The sequence below is a fragment of the Solanum verrucosum genome, unplaced genomic scaffold, assembly GCF_900185275.1.
Source record: "Solanum verrucosum unplaced genomic scaffold, falcon-dt-bn FXZP01000189.1, whole genome shotgun sequence".
NCBI classification, from domain to species: domain Eukaryota; kingdom Viridiplantae; phylum Streptophyta; class Magnoliopsida; order Solanales; family Solanaceae; genus Solanum; species Solanum verrucosum.
The window spans coordinates 959,875-976,537 of NW_026020814.1; the positions used below are offsets into that span (position 1 = coordinate 959,875).

General features: G+C 34.1%; 2 protein-coding genes across 3 annotated transcripts in view; both read left to right on the plus strand.

Annotated features, from left to right (window-relative positions):
- The window catches only part of LOC125813279 (pectin acetylesterase 9), a 151,071-nt gene extending 136,600 nt beyond the window's left edge, over window positions 1-14,471 (plus strand). Inside the window, exon 13 of one of the 2 annotated variants that reach the window (XR_007442056.1) lies at window positions 14,462-14,471. The gene's annotated coding sequence lies outside the window, so the exon portion shown is untranslated. Of the gene's footprint in view, window positions 1-13,955; window positions 13,966-14,461 lie in introns of those variants that run through there. The other variant, XR_007442055.1, reaches the window with a different exon arrangement.
- LOC125813291 (heavy metal-associated isoprenylated plant protein 39) overlaps window positions 1-16,663 on the plus strand; it is a 246,590-nt gene that overhangs the window by 72,101 nt on the left and 157,826 nt on the right. The window lies entirely within an intron of this gene.

The window sequence follows — 16,663 nt, forward strand, 5'->3', positions numbered from 1 at the left end:
AATAGGATAATTCTGATTTAATATATTAAAATTAAAAATATAAATACTTAAATACTATATGAAAAATACTATAGTTGTAATTCTTCAGAGAAACCATAATAGTTGTTGTGCCTACATTCTACTCTTTGGTGAACTTGAAATCCTGGGGAAATCCATGAAGTTTGTAGCATTTGTCGTTAGTATGTCCAGGCTTCTTACAATAGTCACAGAATAGATAGAATCTATTTTAAGATCTACTGCCTCCACCATTCTTATATAAGGAGACATAATTTGTCCTAAAGTTAGTGCGGATGCTGGAAGCATTGACATGAAGAGATGCAGACTCCATGTTGAACTTGCTGTGAAGCTTGACCTCACTTTGCCTCTTCCTGGACAAGAATAGAAAAGGCCTGAGCCATAGTAGGTAGTTTTAGGATTCTTCCCCTCACTAATATGAAGGCCTCATTCAATCCCATTAGGAACTTAATAAGCCTCGTGTATTGTTCAGCTTTGTGCATCTTCATCTTTCCTCCACAAGTGCATAAGCATGTGTACTAGCAATTTGTATTCAAGGTGCTAAGTTCCTCCCATAGCTTCTTAATATGAGTGTAGTATCCAGTGACATCTAGGTTGTCTTGGCTAAGTTCACTAATCTTGCGTTAAAGTTGATACAACTTTGCACTATTAGGCTGATCATATCTGTGCTCTAGATTCCACCCAAAGCTCCCTAGAATTATAAACATATTGTAGGATGCTTCGAGTTTAGAATCCATGAAGTGACTATATCATCACATGGGTGAAGAGATCAACTAAGTTTGGAGATGGTTTGTCAACCTTGCCATTGATGAAACATGCTTTGTTTTTTTAATTTATAGAGTGTGCTCGAAGAACATCTCGTCTCCATGATCGATAACCAGATCCATAAAAAATCACTGGAATGATTGCAGATTCAGCATCTTCAAACGGATGCATGTAGAAGACGTTATTCAAATTGATAAGTGTCTGAACTGGTACTTGATTGTTAGCTTCCTGAGCTTTGGGTGGTATTTTTCCAATTGGTATTTGTTTTTCTTAAAAAATAAATTAACTTGAACCGACCTCGAAGGTTGGTAATGTTCTAAATGAATTGAGGTGTTTGAATGAAACCTGCCATGATGTCAAAAAGGGATAAGTAAGGTGTCTTTTAGGCTATTCGTATTTAATATTATGTGACGTAATATTTTTAGTTTTGATGACGATAATTGAAAAGAAAAAGGCCCAAATAAAAAGTCTATCACCAGATTAAAAACTTATGGTCAATCAATATCAAATTATCTATAACCAGACTAATAAATCTATCTAGGATCGAGATAAGAACAAAATTACGTCACCTCAATAAATTATAATAATTTAATATAATAAATTTTCCATTGTAAGTGGTTTAATATGCGAATTTATTGACTTAATAAATGTCGTAAAACTAATTGATTTTTTCATTTATTTCACCAGATTTCAAATTTATTATCTACAAAAGGTTGTGGGTAAAACTTCTCTATATAAGGCTTTGTAATTAGACCTTGTATACCTTACCTCAGTCTTGACAACTCTTTTGCATTATTTATTTACAAGGCTTAGCTTTTTAAACTCGATGTTCATCAAGATTGTAAACTCTAATTCACCATAGCTGATTCTTCTAAATCACACTATAATCTGAAATCATGTTGAAAAGGATTATTGAATACAAACATTGAAGATTTAGAAGAATTTTGCCATGGTGAATTAAGAGTTTACGGGCTAGATGAATGTCAATGTGGTCAGTTTTTCATATGTATGATAAATTTAATTTCATATTTTATACACTTTAATCATATATAAGTTATTAGATCGGTTGTTTTTTGAAGTTCTACTTTTAATAATAGTTTATAACACCACCAATATTAACTAGTCTAAACAAAGGGAATAACTAGAAATATTCAAACTTCAATTAGATCACTTTTGTATGTGTATATATTATAAATTTTAATTTTATTTGATGTATAGTAGCTAGGACACATTTCATAAACTTCAATCGTGTATAAGTTACTCTGTAGCTTTTGGATCTTTACTTCTTTTAAGAAAAAATTACTTAATAAATTCAATCACCTACAGTGCACAAACGAATGAAGAAAAGGGTAAAAAGCATCACTAGAACGGAACACAAAGAGCTTTCACTACTAAAAAGACAAAAAACAATTTTTAAAAAATTGACCTAAAAAAATATATTAAAAATCTGATCCCGGATAGTTGGTTTAAGCCTAAATATTTTTAAATTATTTTTAAAAAAATATATATATTTTCTGAAGGGAGAATGCCCTTGATTAATAAGATTACTGTAAAGATGACTTGTTGGTCTAAAATTGCTTTCTTATGTTGGTAGGGTGTAGTTGATCAAATCAGGATATTTACTGTGCAAATTTATTGGGCACAATTTTTCTCATGCCTTGAAAAGTGATAAAGAATATAGAGCAATTTTGTAGGACATTCCTTTGTACTGGATTTGTTACAATATCAAAAAAGACTTTGAATTCTTGAGAGACTGTATCTAAATGTAACAAACTTAGTGTTATGAAATTATTTTTTCTATGATTATCACAACTATACGAGAAAGAAATAATTGCATATTTCAACAGATGAAAGATAGGATACTGGCAGAATTTTAAAAGAGATGGTCCAGCAAATTCATATACATGGGAAAAGTATAGTTTGTTGCCAGTCTTACTCCTGACTTTTCAATGTTTATTATTCTTGATAGATTTGTTGTAACCAGAGTTTGATATTGTTATATGCAACATAGTAGTCCTAGACTGCTCTCTTTTGATTGTAAATATTTTTTGATCATTAATGAAAGTGATACTGTTAATCGAAAAAAATTAACTAAAAAGTTGATTAAGTTTATTTAATATATTTAATATTTTGGGATGTTGGGTTTGGATTTTGGGAACATGGAGTTAGTTATTGCGTCAATGACAATAACATACTGACTTTTTCATTAAAAACACGATTTTGTCCATAAAATGATAAAAACAAAGTAATTTTCAATGAATATAAGATGCATTCAAGAGATCCTAAAGGAGAGGAGGTGGTGATATTACACACTCAGGAAAGGCAATAACCTGGCTGATTTTTTAAGTAACCTTATTTATCATTTTGCATGTACCGTAATGCAATTTCTATCTAATGAAGATATGACAATACAAACAAGAATAATAATTCAAGCAGACAAGCAAGGATAATCAAAACTCAGAATAAAAAATGTTGAAATAGAAATCATGGATCAAGTTAAAAGACTGCTATTAACAGGACAAACAAATACTCATAAAAAGGGCTATATGACAAAAAAGGAAACAAATACTCTCCATAGAGTATATTATGTTGTAATTCAAGCGTATATAGATCAAGATAGAGAAAAATACTTATGACATCCCGAACTAAGATGCAGTGGTATCACTTCTCTTGAGCTCAATCTGCACGAGTTAAGAATGAATTAGGTTATTTCTTTCGATTAAGTTTGATTCAGGTGATGTACAAGGGGATTAGGTCTTTTATCTTGATAGATGAAGATGACAACGGTGTTGAACTGAAGAAATCTTCACCGAATCGAATTCATGATGCTCGTGAGATTTTTTAACACCCAAATAGATACCACTCAAGCTTAATGTAGTTCTGTCATGTTTGATTCAATGAGAGGACCTCTGGTAGCTCCATGGACAACCAACATGGAGCTAATATGAACTTCGCTTGGTTCCGACAATTCATTTCCGTTTTATTTTTTGATCGTTTCAGCTTGTTGTTTATGCCTTTTTGTTTTGGTCTTGGGTCACTTTTGGACCAAGTCATATATGGTTGAGCCCTCTTTTTATTCAAAATAAATGGGCCTTGCCTATAAACAAAAAGTAATTTTTTTGTTACAAAACAAGTTAATTATTCTGGAAAAATCATCCCACATATCTATTTGGCTTAATATATCAACCTTTAGATGTACTTTTTTAATATTACTACTTATAAAATTTTAATTATAAGTATTAACATATTATTTTTAATCTATAATTTATTTTATTTTATTTTATTAACTAGTTAATATTTTACAATTACATTATAATTAATAAGTAAGAGAAATACATTAATATTAGAGAATCAATTGTCACTATCTCTTACACCATTTTAGGGATAACATTAATATTGGAGAATCAATTGTTATTATCTCGTATACCATTTTAGGGATTTGATTTCAATTTTCACACGGCTACCCCCCACCTACACCTACACCCCCACTCTCCTCTTTTATCCACACGCAAACCCCACACCCCCTCCTCCACGTTCCTCTTTTATAGACAACTAACTTTTTCTCTCTCACCATCTTCAACGTTTGTCTTCTTTATTCAAGAAGAAAATCAGCAGAACTCTTCCACATGTATATGATTCAATGATGGGAGGAGATCTACACACGAGGAATGTGGAGAAAGCAGTTGATAAAATTTGCCACAATTATACCACTGTTTTTTAGCTAGCACAAGATTTTATGGTAAAAGGCTGGACCTCTATTCCAATAAACTACCTGCATATGTTGACAAGCCTCAATCCAAGCTCAAAGTTGTATTTAAGATTGTGTCTCAACAAGATCCAAGCTCAAAGTATGTATTTCTATCTTATTGTGTTTTGTTCATAATAAGTAATTCACTTTCCTTCTCAATTTTTTTCTTCAATGTTATTTCATCGATTGTTGATTGTACGCATGTCTCTCTGCTAAATATATTAGCAATGAAGTTTTTGATATGGGTCTAATGCACATTGATGTAAAGTACCACCATAAAAGGTACGCCATAATCATGTGGCAGTATGGAAGAAGCAAGAACGTTGATGGCACAATTAGTGAGAGTGAAGTAACTCGAATGGTTGCTAGCAAATTTGGTGGACCTCGCATAGCAAAAGAATATGCTTAGGATACTACCAATTATCCTACACCAAGACCAAGGAAATGAACTTTGAAATATTTGATTGTAGTTTAGACTTTTAATTTACATGTTTTGATTTTGGATGATGTATCTTTCTTTTGCTACAGTTTTTGACAACAATATATAATATGCATTGTTTTACATTGTTAGATTTATTCTTCCCAAATTTATACCAATTTCATACATTTTTAAGTTTAGTCTTTGTTCTAAAATTTCAAGTTGGATATCAAGTGTATACAAATTGGATACAACATTAACTTATTTTAGATTGTCTAATTTGGTTGAAATATCAATTACATTTTACTTTTTTTCATTTCCAGTGGGATATATGTTGGATACCAATTAGATACAACATTAACTTGTTTTAGGCTGACTATTTTAGTTGAAATCTCAAGTACATGTTGGTTTTTTAATTTTTCCAATGGGATATCTATTGGATACAAAATTAACTTGTTTTAGGCGGACTAATTCAGTTGAAATCTCAATTATATGTTGTTTTTTCAATTTTTCCTATGGGATATCAGTTTGATACCAAATGTATATTGATATACCGTGAGTTTACGGTATTTCTAATACATTTCACTTACAAGTTGTGTGTGTCTAGGGCCTTTTTATATTGGTTTTTATGTATTTTATCATGTTTTGCAGGAAAGGTGTTCAGGTGCGGAAGTTTAGAGACAGCTGAAGGAAATGCAGAAAAAGGCATCCACGGAGGTCATCTACGGACCGTAGGTCCATTGACGGTCCGTAGGTGATGACCGTAGATCAGCAGGAATGTGTTGAGGACAAATCAGGAAAATCTGACCAAGGGTGGAACCACGGAGCCCATTGACGGTTCGTAGATTGATCTACGGACCGTACTGTTGATCCGTAGAGTGTGACTGCGAGGGTTCCAGTACCTGATTTTTGAAGATGCTAAGTATGGAGCGACGGAAGGGATTGACGGACCGTAGGTCGATCTACGGTCCGTGCTGCTGGTCCATCGTTTGCTTCAGAGAAGCTGATTGTTGGATGCTGAAATATTTTTTAAGTCCCGAGTGACGGAAGGGACTTACGGACCGTAGATCCATCGACGGTCCGTAAGTCAGTCTCGTGGATCGAAGACGCGTACCTGAACAAAACTTTCCTTAATTTGTTTCCTTTTTTATTTAGGATTTGTTTTCTATAAATAGGACATGTAAACCTCGTTTTTGGGGGTTAGACACTATTATTCTATTTTTGCTTTGTAACTTTGGAGATTAATTTGCAACCCTAGCAATTATTGATTTCCCAAGTTAGTTTTGAAGATTTTGGCTTTGCAATTCAAGTTAATTTTCTGGGTTTATTATTCTCTTTACGTAAGTTCATGATTTCTCCATCTACAATTATGAATTGTGTTCTTGCTAATATGAGTAACTAAATCCATAACTAGGGTTGTGGGAACCATGATCAATTAACAAAGTATGAATAGTAAATAAGCAATTCTTGACTAGTATTTTGCATGCATTAATAATTCTTTCGTTTAGAAGTCTTTTTAACGGTGGCCAACGTTAGAACTCGCCTTGTTACTACTTGCCGGACCAAGGAGGTAATTAACAAGAAAAGAATTATCAACATAGATTTAGTGTGATACTATCTAATAGGCTAGTGTCGATTGGTGCGAAGTAATAACTGTTGACACCCAATTTTGGCCCTCCAATATATAAATTAATCATTGAGCTTCTTCAATTTCAAACGATTTTAAAATAACTAGTTTTATAAAAAAAAAATTCAAAAAATGTATAGTTTACAAGTTATTTTAAATAGTTTTGTCACTTTTATAATTTTTAAATAATATATATGTTTTATATAATTATGTATATGATAATGTATTTCATGAGTATTTAAAAATCATCTCAAAAGACTTTATATTTTAAATATTTTATTAGTGATGGTTATAAATTTTGAATTAATGAGTTTTATGAAATTATTCAAAATACTTTCAAGTTATTTATAAAGAAATTTCGTCCAATAATGTTAAATAATAAATATGTATATTTTTACAATCACATTATTTTATAAATATCGAAAATTATCTCAAAAGATTTACATTTTAGTTAAGTATTTTATTAATTTACTTTAGTTTAAGTTACAGTTTCTAGTTAATTAGTTTATAACTAAGTTAATTATTTTATCTCGTTAAGATTAAAAAGCTCATAAATTAATTATGTTAATTTGTCCTATTTAAATTCTAGCCGAATCTTCTAAAATTAATTCACTTGGCCACCTTTTTAATCCATTTGCTAAATTGTTAATTAGTTCCTATTATTATCTTAGCATTTTATTCAAACCCGTTTTAAGACCAATGTTTGGGCCACTTTGTAGCAGCCCAATACATTTTTCTAGCAAACATAACCCAATTCTATACCAACTCTATACCAACAACCCATACCCACCAATACATACACAATATGTACAGCAGTACATATGCTACCCCTATACGTTTTCCTCTTCTTCTTCCAGCAAAGAACCAACACGCAGACCCAGAAATTCAATGAAAAATCCCAGCAAATCCGGAAATTTCATCACTCATCTGCAAACCCATACTCTAGCAAGCCCCAACGTCAACCTTCACGTCCCTTCTTTCTCCCCTTTTTCGCGGAATTCAGCTTTTTCCCCATCCCTTTACTGTTGCTTTGAAAAGGGCAGAAGAAAATTAAAATTTTTGTTTGAATTTTCCAACGGATTTCCCCCCTTCTAAATCGCTCAATATTTCCCTATAAATAGTTTCTGATGTTCAAGAGCAAAGGGGGAGCAGAGATTTTTTTTTTTTTGAGTTCGAATTCTTGAGAGCAATAGTAACTTGTACACTTTAAAAAAATTTCAAACTTAGTTTGCTGATTCTAAGTTCCGAAAGATCGCCACTCAAACTTTCTTGATTTGCTAGTCGTAGTTGGATTTTGTGGTGAAAGTCGCTATTCTCCAACTCGTTTGCTCCCAATCGCTGCTCCAAGAAAGGTAATTTCACCCTCTCTTACTTTTCCGCCTCAATAGGATGTATTATGTACTCAATGTTTGCTAAATGCCCTGCTATGAATAACAGTTGGTTTCTTCTCTTCGGTCCCCTGCATCTGCTTCATCTCTTCTGTGAAACTTTGAATCATAAGCATGGGGTAGCATAATGATAAAATTCCTTTGGGATTATGAGTCGGTAGTGAGGTTCATTGGCTGGATTGTATATTTAAGGCTAGCTGAATCTTCTTTTAATTTTGCTCGAAATAATATACTATACATTTGGTTTCAACTTTGAGCATGCCGGATCTCATTCCGTTTCTTCACTATTTGTTGGTACATTTTGGTTGTCTTCTTTGCCGTCTTGATATGTCGCGGTAGCTTCTCGCCATGGTTGGCTTCATCCCGTAGGAATTATTTATGTTCTTAGGTGATTTGAATGTTGGTTGTGTTTCTGTTGTATCCTAGCTACTAATGTTATGTGTGTAGCCCACCACAATCTCGTTCTAACGTAGCTCATATTCCTATTATTCACTTACTTCCGATTTCCGAATATACATTGAGTCCTATGTGCTAAGGTTGTTTGAATTGATAATGCGACTGGTTTGAAAGGCCACTTTCATGAACATGTTATAGATTCTAATAAATTGTTGGCTGCCACTAATTTGCATCGTAAGTCACTATAATAGAAAGATTCAATCTTGTTTTGTTACCCGACTCGCAAATTATTAATCCTTCCTGTTAAAGTGCTCGACTTTTGGGACACCTTATCGTAATAATGTTGGTTTAAGTTTAGTTCTGATGATAACTTTAATGTGTTTATTTTGAGTAAAAGAGGACGTTTAAGTTCAAATTTGTAGGTTGTGCAAAGTTTGTTCACGCCTTGGGTTTTCGATTCTATGGTCATATAACTTGTTGTTTGCTATTTTCCTCATTAGAATTCCATTTTCTCCCTTAGCATTTATATGACTTATTAATTAGCTAAAAATCTAGCTTGTCATTTTAGAATTTTTTAAGAATACAGTAGTTGGGTTTCATCGTCCCAAGACACCTCTTTTCTTTTGAGGAAATTGAATGCATTTTGTTTGTGCCTAATTAATGTAGTTAAGTGACACATCAATTTTGTTTGTCATATTGTTTTTTTTAATTGCCTAGTCATGTAAAGGGAATTTTAGTCAATGCTACTTGTTTGTTAAAGTAGCAGCTTGGACTAGTTTAAATGTACTTGTGTGTTTTGGACTCAATTGAGCTTAGTAAGCCCTTGTTATCCTTCCCTGCATAGCTCATCATAGGCACTGTCCCCATTTGGTTTATTAAAAATCATGGCAATAACTCATTTTACCATAAGTTGTGTATTTTCATTTTAATGCATTGTTATGTTATCATTTAAATACTAATCTTCATTTCCTTGCTCTTTTACATGTAAATTTGCTCTTGAGTTCGCCACGAACTCCCATCTACTCTCCTTGCATCTCGAGTGGGCTCAAAACCCAACAAGTCTTCTTTTATCGAGTCAAACAACCTTGGGAAATCGAAGAATAAGTCTTTGGAGTTGACGTACAGGTCTCGGAAAGCGAGAAAAAGGGCTGTATACATCAGATATACCCTAATATACAGCCTGCGTATACAAAAACGGGATTGGATTAACACTCAAAAAATTTGCAGCGGAGTTGGCCCAAAAAGGGGCCCAATTTCATTATCTTTTTTACTCTCCTAATTGTTTTGATTACGTCTAACTAATTTTATTTAACTCTAACTTTAAAATTGTTAGTTAACTCAATTAAATCCCCAAAAGATGAACTATATTCTTTATGTTGAGATTTTAATAAAATTTCAATTTTATCAACTCTTGTATTTTATTTCATTTTTTACATATTTAAATATTGTTTTTAGTTAAAACTTTCATTTTTCTTTAATTAGTTTCTTGGTTTATCGACTAAATTGGTTCAAATTATTATGAGTCAAATAAATTCTAATTAATCTAATTCTATTAATATTCTAATCACTTGATTTTCGAGTCAAATGTTCCATTTTGGATCCCTTCCTTAAAAAATAGAATAATTAAAATGCGTCACTTATTTAATTATTTTCTCAAAGATAACAAATATTGTAAATTATCATATTTTCTTTCATGTTAAACCATTTTCCTAAAAATAGTCAAAATATATTTTAGTCAAGTCGCAGGTCAACCGCATGTTAGCGGGCACTTCGAATGCTTAAACCCTTCTCGAAGTGTAAATTGAACCCCGAACCTTCTTTGGTATTTTCAAATGATTTTTTCTGTTTAAATCTTTGAAAATTATAAGTTTTCTTAATTTCTTTAAAAAAATTAAGTGGCGACTCTTTTCTAAGTATTTTTCTCAAATTGTTTTATACTTAGAACATTTCAAAAAGGAGATTTTTCTAAAGGTTAGTAAAATTACGGCATAACAATAACTAAGCCAAACATCGATTATGATGTCTAATATGAGGTAAAGGTAAGGGTTAGTAAATTATACACACGTAGCCGGACCAAGGTGCGGGGTGAAATTCTCTAGATGCCGGACCAAAGATTTAGAGATACCTAACTTATCACTTTGCATGTAATACACTAGAAAATGATTACTATTACTAGGATTACTGTGTTATGAGATTATGGGGAACACGTGTACCCTAGTTATTTCTCTTATCTTGATAACAACCTAAGTTGAATTTAATTATTGATTACAATATTAAGTCTTACTATTTGTTTCACACAAGCACAACCCCCCTTTTTATTACCTGTTTTTGGAAATAATTTGACTAATCGAATATAATTGTTGGTTAAAAGTAAAGTCTAAACCATTTTCCTCGTGGGATCGATCCCAACCTACAAGTTGGGTTCTTTACTTGATAACGATCGCTTATGCTTATGAAATAAAGTGTAATTTGAGCGTATCATATATCGATTGGGTACAAAATTAACTAGTTTTAGGCTGACTAATTTAGTTGAAATCTCAATTGCATGTTGTGTTTCAATTTTCCAATGAGATATCAGTTCATACCAAATGTATACAAATTGGATACAACATTAACTAGTTTTAGGTTGACTATTTCGGTTGAAATCTCAATTACATGTTATTTTTTCAATTTTACCACCAGGATATCAATTTGGTACCAAATATGTCATGACCCGAGCCTACACCCTGGACGTGGCCGGCACTTAAGAACCATTGTTGGTCCCCAAGCGAACCCTCATCCTAGCTGACTACAAGCGGAAAATTGATTCCAGCATACAAAGCTTAAAAACTGAATAAAATTCATGAACTCAACTTTGTAAATCTTTAACTCAAAGAAAATCTCCGAATAAAAATAAATTATTCAACTCGCCATAAAATAGGCAACTTAAGTCTTTAAACGTTTAATAAAATAAATGAATAGACTTCTGAAACTCTACAATCTATCTATGAAGCCTTTAACTGACAAAGATGGAAGTCGGGTCAAGACCCGCGACATCCTAACAAAACTGAAAAGTAAATAAAATCCTCCGGAAGCAAGGAGACTCGCCATAGCTAACTCAAATTCCTTGTGGTATAAACGAAACTCTTATTGATGATCCCAAATACCTGAATCTACATAATGAAATGATGCAGGCTAACTGGCTCAGTAAGTGAAATGTACGAGTATGTAAGGGGAATTCTAGAGCATAACATAAGCTTGAACTTGATAAAAGAAGAAACATATTTACCTCTTTTCAAACTCACTCACTCAACTCAACTCAACTCAACTCAAAAATTAGATGCTCAACTCAAAGATTTGATACTCAACTCAAGGATTAGATACTCAACTTCAAAGATATGATACTCGTCTTTGGGTACTCAACTCCAGATACTCAAGGATAAAGCAATAGAAAAAGATGCAATATATATATATATATATAGAAAGTTGTAAAACTATAGATAGCAACTCAATGTATTGAAAAATACGATAATACTCAGTGTGTATATAAAAATACAATATAACTCTATGGGAGTTTCTCTAACCGACAACCACCATTATGAGCCTAAGTGATGATACAATGTCTTGCCTACGTGGTCAAAACTGTCCTATACTTTCCCATCATATAGAACGCATTAACTAAGTGGATCCACTAGTCTATGCTAAAAAGCACTAAGGAGTCATCTAAAAAGTATGATCATTTCTACCTATGATGGCTACATGGTTTATGGGGGCTGTGAGTTATCTGAACTCTCCCCCATATCGGTGTTCAATACTACACCCAAAATATACTAGCTCATATGTTTAAAAACATAACTTTTTCTGTGGTTTGAGATAATTACTCAAAAATCTCTCTTAAAAGAGATGGTACTCAAACTACTCAAAACTCTTTTGGAAATCTCAGTTTCCTCTCATTAAATGTGAAAATATTTACTCTTGGGAATACTTAGTTCTTATATATCATTTTAAAGAAAATGAATTCAACTCTGCTCTTTCTCAAAAATATTTCAAAATCATATTATAATATGATCATTGATGGTATATCTATATACCAAACTGCTCATACATTGATGGCATACTCGATTTTCATACTAATCATATTTTAGAAAACACTTTTCTCAAAACTCATATTTACTTTCATCAAAACTCAGTTTAAGAACTCAAGAACTTCAATGATAATACTCGTTTCAAGAATACTCAACTCAGAGGGTTAATGCAGAATTATGAGCATGAACTACTCAATTCAAGGACTCAGAGATATTTCTCATCTCAAGACTGTTCGACTTATAAGGTTCATGCAGACTTATGGGCATAAACAATTCAACTCAAGCACTTCATGGGTAATTGTAGTCATTATGGGTTGAAAAGGGTCATACTTATTAGATGATTCTTTTAGTGCTTTTTAGAATAGACTAGTATATCCACTTAGTAGTTAAGGTTCTATACCTTCGGCACGGTATAGGACGGTTATGGCAGTGTGAGGCAAAACGTTGTATTATCACAATAGCTCTTAAGTGATGGTTGTCAGTTAGAGAAACTCCCACAGCAGAAATTGTATTTTTATAAACACAGTTTATTGTATTTTTACATACATTTCAGAGTTATATGTATATTTGCCTACACACTAAGTTGACATCATGTTTTAAATAGTCTTTCTTTATATTGCACTTGTTTTAAAATTGCTTTATATTGAAATGACTTCAGTTATGTTGAGTTGAGTTGAGTTTAGCCAAGTAAGTTCTTCAGTTCCTTTTAAGCTTATGTCTTGTTTTAGAATTCCCCTCGCATACTCATACACCAATGTACTAATGTCATTTGGCCTGCATCTTCTTATTATGCAGACATAGGTAACTAGGATCAGCATCCAGCTCATCGTTGATCTAGTTGAGCACTTCGAGTCTTGTGGTGAGCCTCATTGCTTCCGAAGGATCCATTTTATTGCTTTCAGTACTATTATTAGTTCATTAGGATGTCGTGGGTCTTGTCACGACATCCATCTCAATTGTTTAGAGTCTTCACTGACAAACATATGTTAGTCCTTTAGTATTTTCATTGTAATTATCTTATGTTGAGACTTGAGTTTGACTTAATGGCCAGTTGACTGTTCTTTTATAACATTCCAGTTTATTACATAGATTTATCTTTGTTGAGTTAAGTCTTCCGCTGAGTAAGTAAATTAAGCCAAGGATTCGCTTGGGGCCATCAATGGTTCTTGAGTGCCAGTCCCGCCCAGGGGGTAGGCTCAGGGAGTGACAAATTTGGTATCAGAGCACAGAGTTCAAGAGTCCTAGGGAGTCTTTGATGTCGTGTCTGTAGAGTCCTAGTTATCGATGTGAAGTGTGCCACATCTATAATTAGGAGGCTGCAACACTTGGGAAATTTTCTCACTTCTTTCACACTTATTTCGTGCGTTAGAGTTTTTCTCTAAAAAGTTTCTTCTAACTCATGCTTGCGCTTGTCTTTTAGATCATGCCTCCACGAAGAACTGTCAGAGGTCGTTCTACTTGGCATAATGTTGAGGAGAAAAAGGCACATAATGCACCTGAAGTGCAACCCCAATGAGAAGTTACTAATGTTGAGTTCAGGGAAGCGATAATGATGCCAAGTCAAGTTGTGACTAATCAGATTGGGCAACAAAGAGGGGCTTGACAAGAAAAGGCAGACACTTCGAGGATCCGCGAATTCTTGAGGATGGACCCTCCAAGTTTCACTGGTTCAAACACCAATGAGGATCCAGAGAACTTTATTGAGGAACTGCAAAAGGTATTTGATGTCATGCATGTTGCTGATACTAAGAGGGTGGAACTAGTTGCATACCAAATGAAGGGTGTCGCTAGGATTTGGTTCGATCAATGGAATAAGAACCGAGCTGAGGATGCACCACCTTCGTGGGGCATTTCTTTCCCCAAGAACTGAAAGAGGCTAAGGTACGAGAGTTCCTTACCCTTAAGCAAGAGTCACTAAGTGTTCATGAGTATGGGTTGAAGTTCACCCAACTATCCCATTATGCTCCGGAGATGGTTGCGAATATGATGAGTATAATGAGTTTGTTTGTTGTTGGGTTGTCCCGTCTATCAAGCAAAGAGGGCAGGGAAGCGATGCTAATTGGGGACATAGATATATCGAGGTTAATGGTATATGTGCAGCAAGTTGAGGAAGAGAACCTGAGGGATAGAGAAGAGTTTAAGAACAAGAGAGCTAAGCCAGGGAATGAGTCCAGGCAACAAAAGAGTAACGCCAACCGGTCATCTTTCCAACCGAAACATAAGGGACCTGCTCCATCATCTTCTTGTGCACTTGCACCTAAGGAAAAAAGTTAGTACAATAGTCAAAATTTTAGAGACAAACTTGCATATTCTCAGGGTAGTATGGCTCAAGGGGGTAGTAATCCTCCTGCATGCGCTAAATGTGGTAGGAACCACTTAGATACATGTCGTGAGGGCTCCAATGGTTGGCTCAAGTTTGGCCAGAACGATCACTTCATGCAAGAGTGTCCAAAGAACAAGCAGGGTAATGGTAATATAGGCAATAGAGCCCAGTCTTCTTTAGTTGCTCCACCAGATAGAGCTGCACCTACAGGAGCTACTTCAGGTACTGGCGGAGGAGCAAACTGCTTATATGCTAACACAAGTCGCCAAGAGCAAGAGGATTCATCACATGTTGTCACTGGTATGATCCAAGTCTTTAACTTTACTGTTTATGCTTTGCTAGATCCAGGAGCAACTTTATCCTTTGTAACTCTGTATGCTGCGATGAATTTTGATGTTATTCCTGAGCAGCTTAGTGAATCATTCAGTGTTTCTACACCTGTCGGTGAGTCTATTATAGCAAAGAAAGTCTATCGTGATTGTCCCATTTTCGTCAATCACAAAAGTACTAGGCTGATCTGGTTGAGTTAGACATGGTAGAGTTTGATGTCATTCTTCGTACGGACTGACTTCATGCCTGTTATGCCTTAGTTGACTGTAGAACTCGAGTTGTCAAGTTTCAGTTTCCAAATGAGTCAGTCTTAGAGTGGAAAAGTAGTTCAGCAGTGCTTAAGGGTCGTTTTATTTCATACCTTAAGGCAATGAAGTTAGTTTCTAAGAGGTGTGTCTATCACTTAGTCCGAGTTAATGACTCTAGTGTTGAGATACCTCATATTCAGTCAGTTTCAGTAGTAAAAGAGTTTCCAGAAGTCTTTTCAGATGATCTTCCCAGAGTCCCTCCTGAGACAGAGATAAACTTCGGTATAGAAGTTCTTCCAAATACTTGTCCTATCTTTATTCCTCTATATAGAATAGCACCAGCAGAGTTGAAAGAGCTTAAAGAACAGTTGAAAGATCTTTTTAATAAGGGTTTGATTCGACCAAGTGTCTCACCTTGGGATGCTCCAGTCTTATTTATGAGAAAGAATGATGGTTCACTTAGGATGTGTATAGATTACCGTCAGTTGAACAAGGTTACCATCAAGAACAAATATCCTCTTTCGAGAATTGATGATCTTTTCGATCAACTTCAGGGTGCCACCTATTTCTCTAAGATGGATCTCAGATCTGACTACCATTAGTTAAGACTAAGGGAATGTGTTTTTCCAAAGACAGCTTTCAGAACCCGTTATGGTCATTATGAGTTTCTGGTCATGTCATTTGGTTTGATCAATGTGCCTACAACATTCATGGACCTTATGAATAGAGTATTCAAACCTTATTTAGATATGTTTGTTATCGTCTTCATTGATTACATACTAATCTATGCAAGGAATGAAGAAGATCATGCTAGTCATCTCAAAATAGTTCTCCAGACTTTAAAGGATAGAGAGTTGTATGCCAAGTTCTCCAATTGTGAGTTTTGGCTTGAGTTTGTGGATTCTTAGGCCACATTGTGTCTGGAGTGGGAATTAAAGTTGATACTCAGAAAATTGAGGCAGTACAGAATTGGCCTAGACCCACATCTCCAACTGATAATAGGAATTTCTTAGGTTTGGCTGACTATTATAGAAGTTTGTAGAGGGATTCTCATCCATTTCGTCCCCTTTGACCAAGTTAACTCAGAAGATAGTGAAGTTTCAATGGTCTGAAGCTTGTGAGAAAAGCTTTCAGGAATTGAAAAAGAGGCTGACTACTGCCCCAGTGTTGACCTTACCAGAAGATACTCAAGGTTTTGTGGTGTATTGTGATGCATCTAGAATTGGTTTGGGTTTTGTATTAATGCAGAATGGCAAGGTTATAGCATATGCCTCCAGACAATTGAAAGTTCATGAGAAGAACTACCCAATCCATGATTTAGAATTGGATGATGTAGTATTT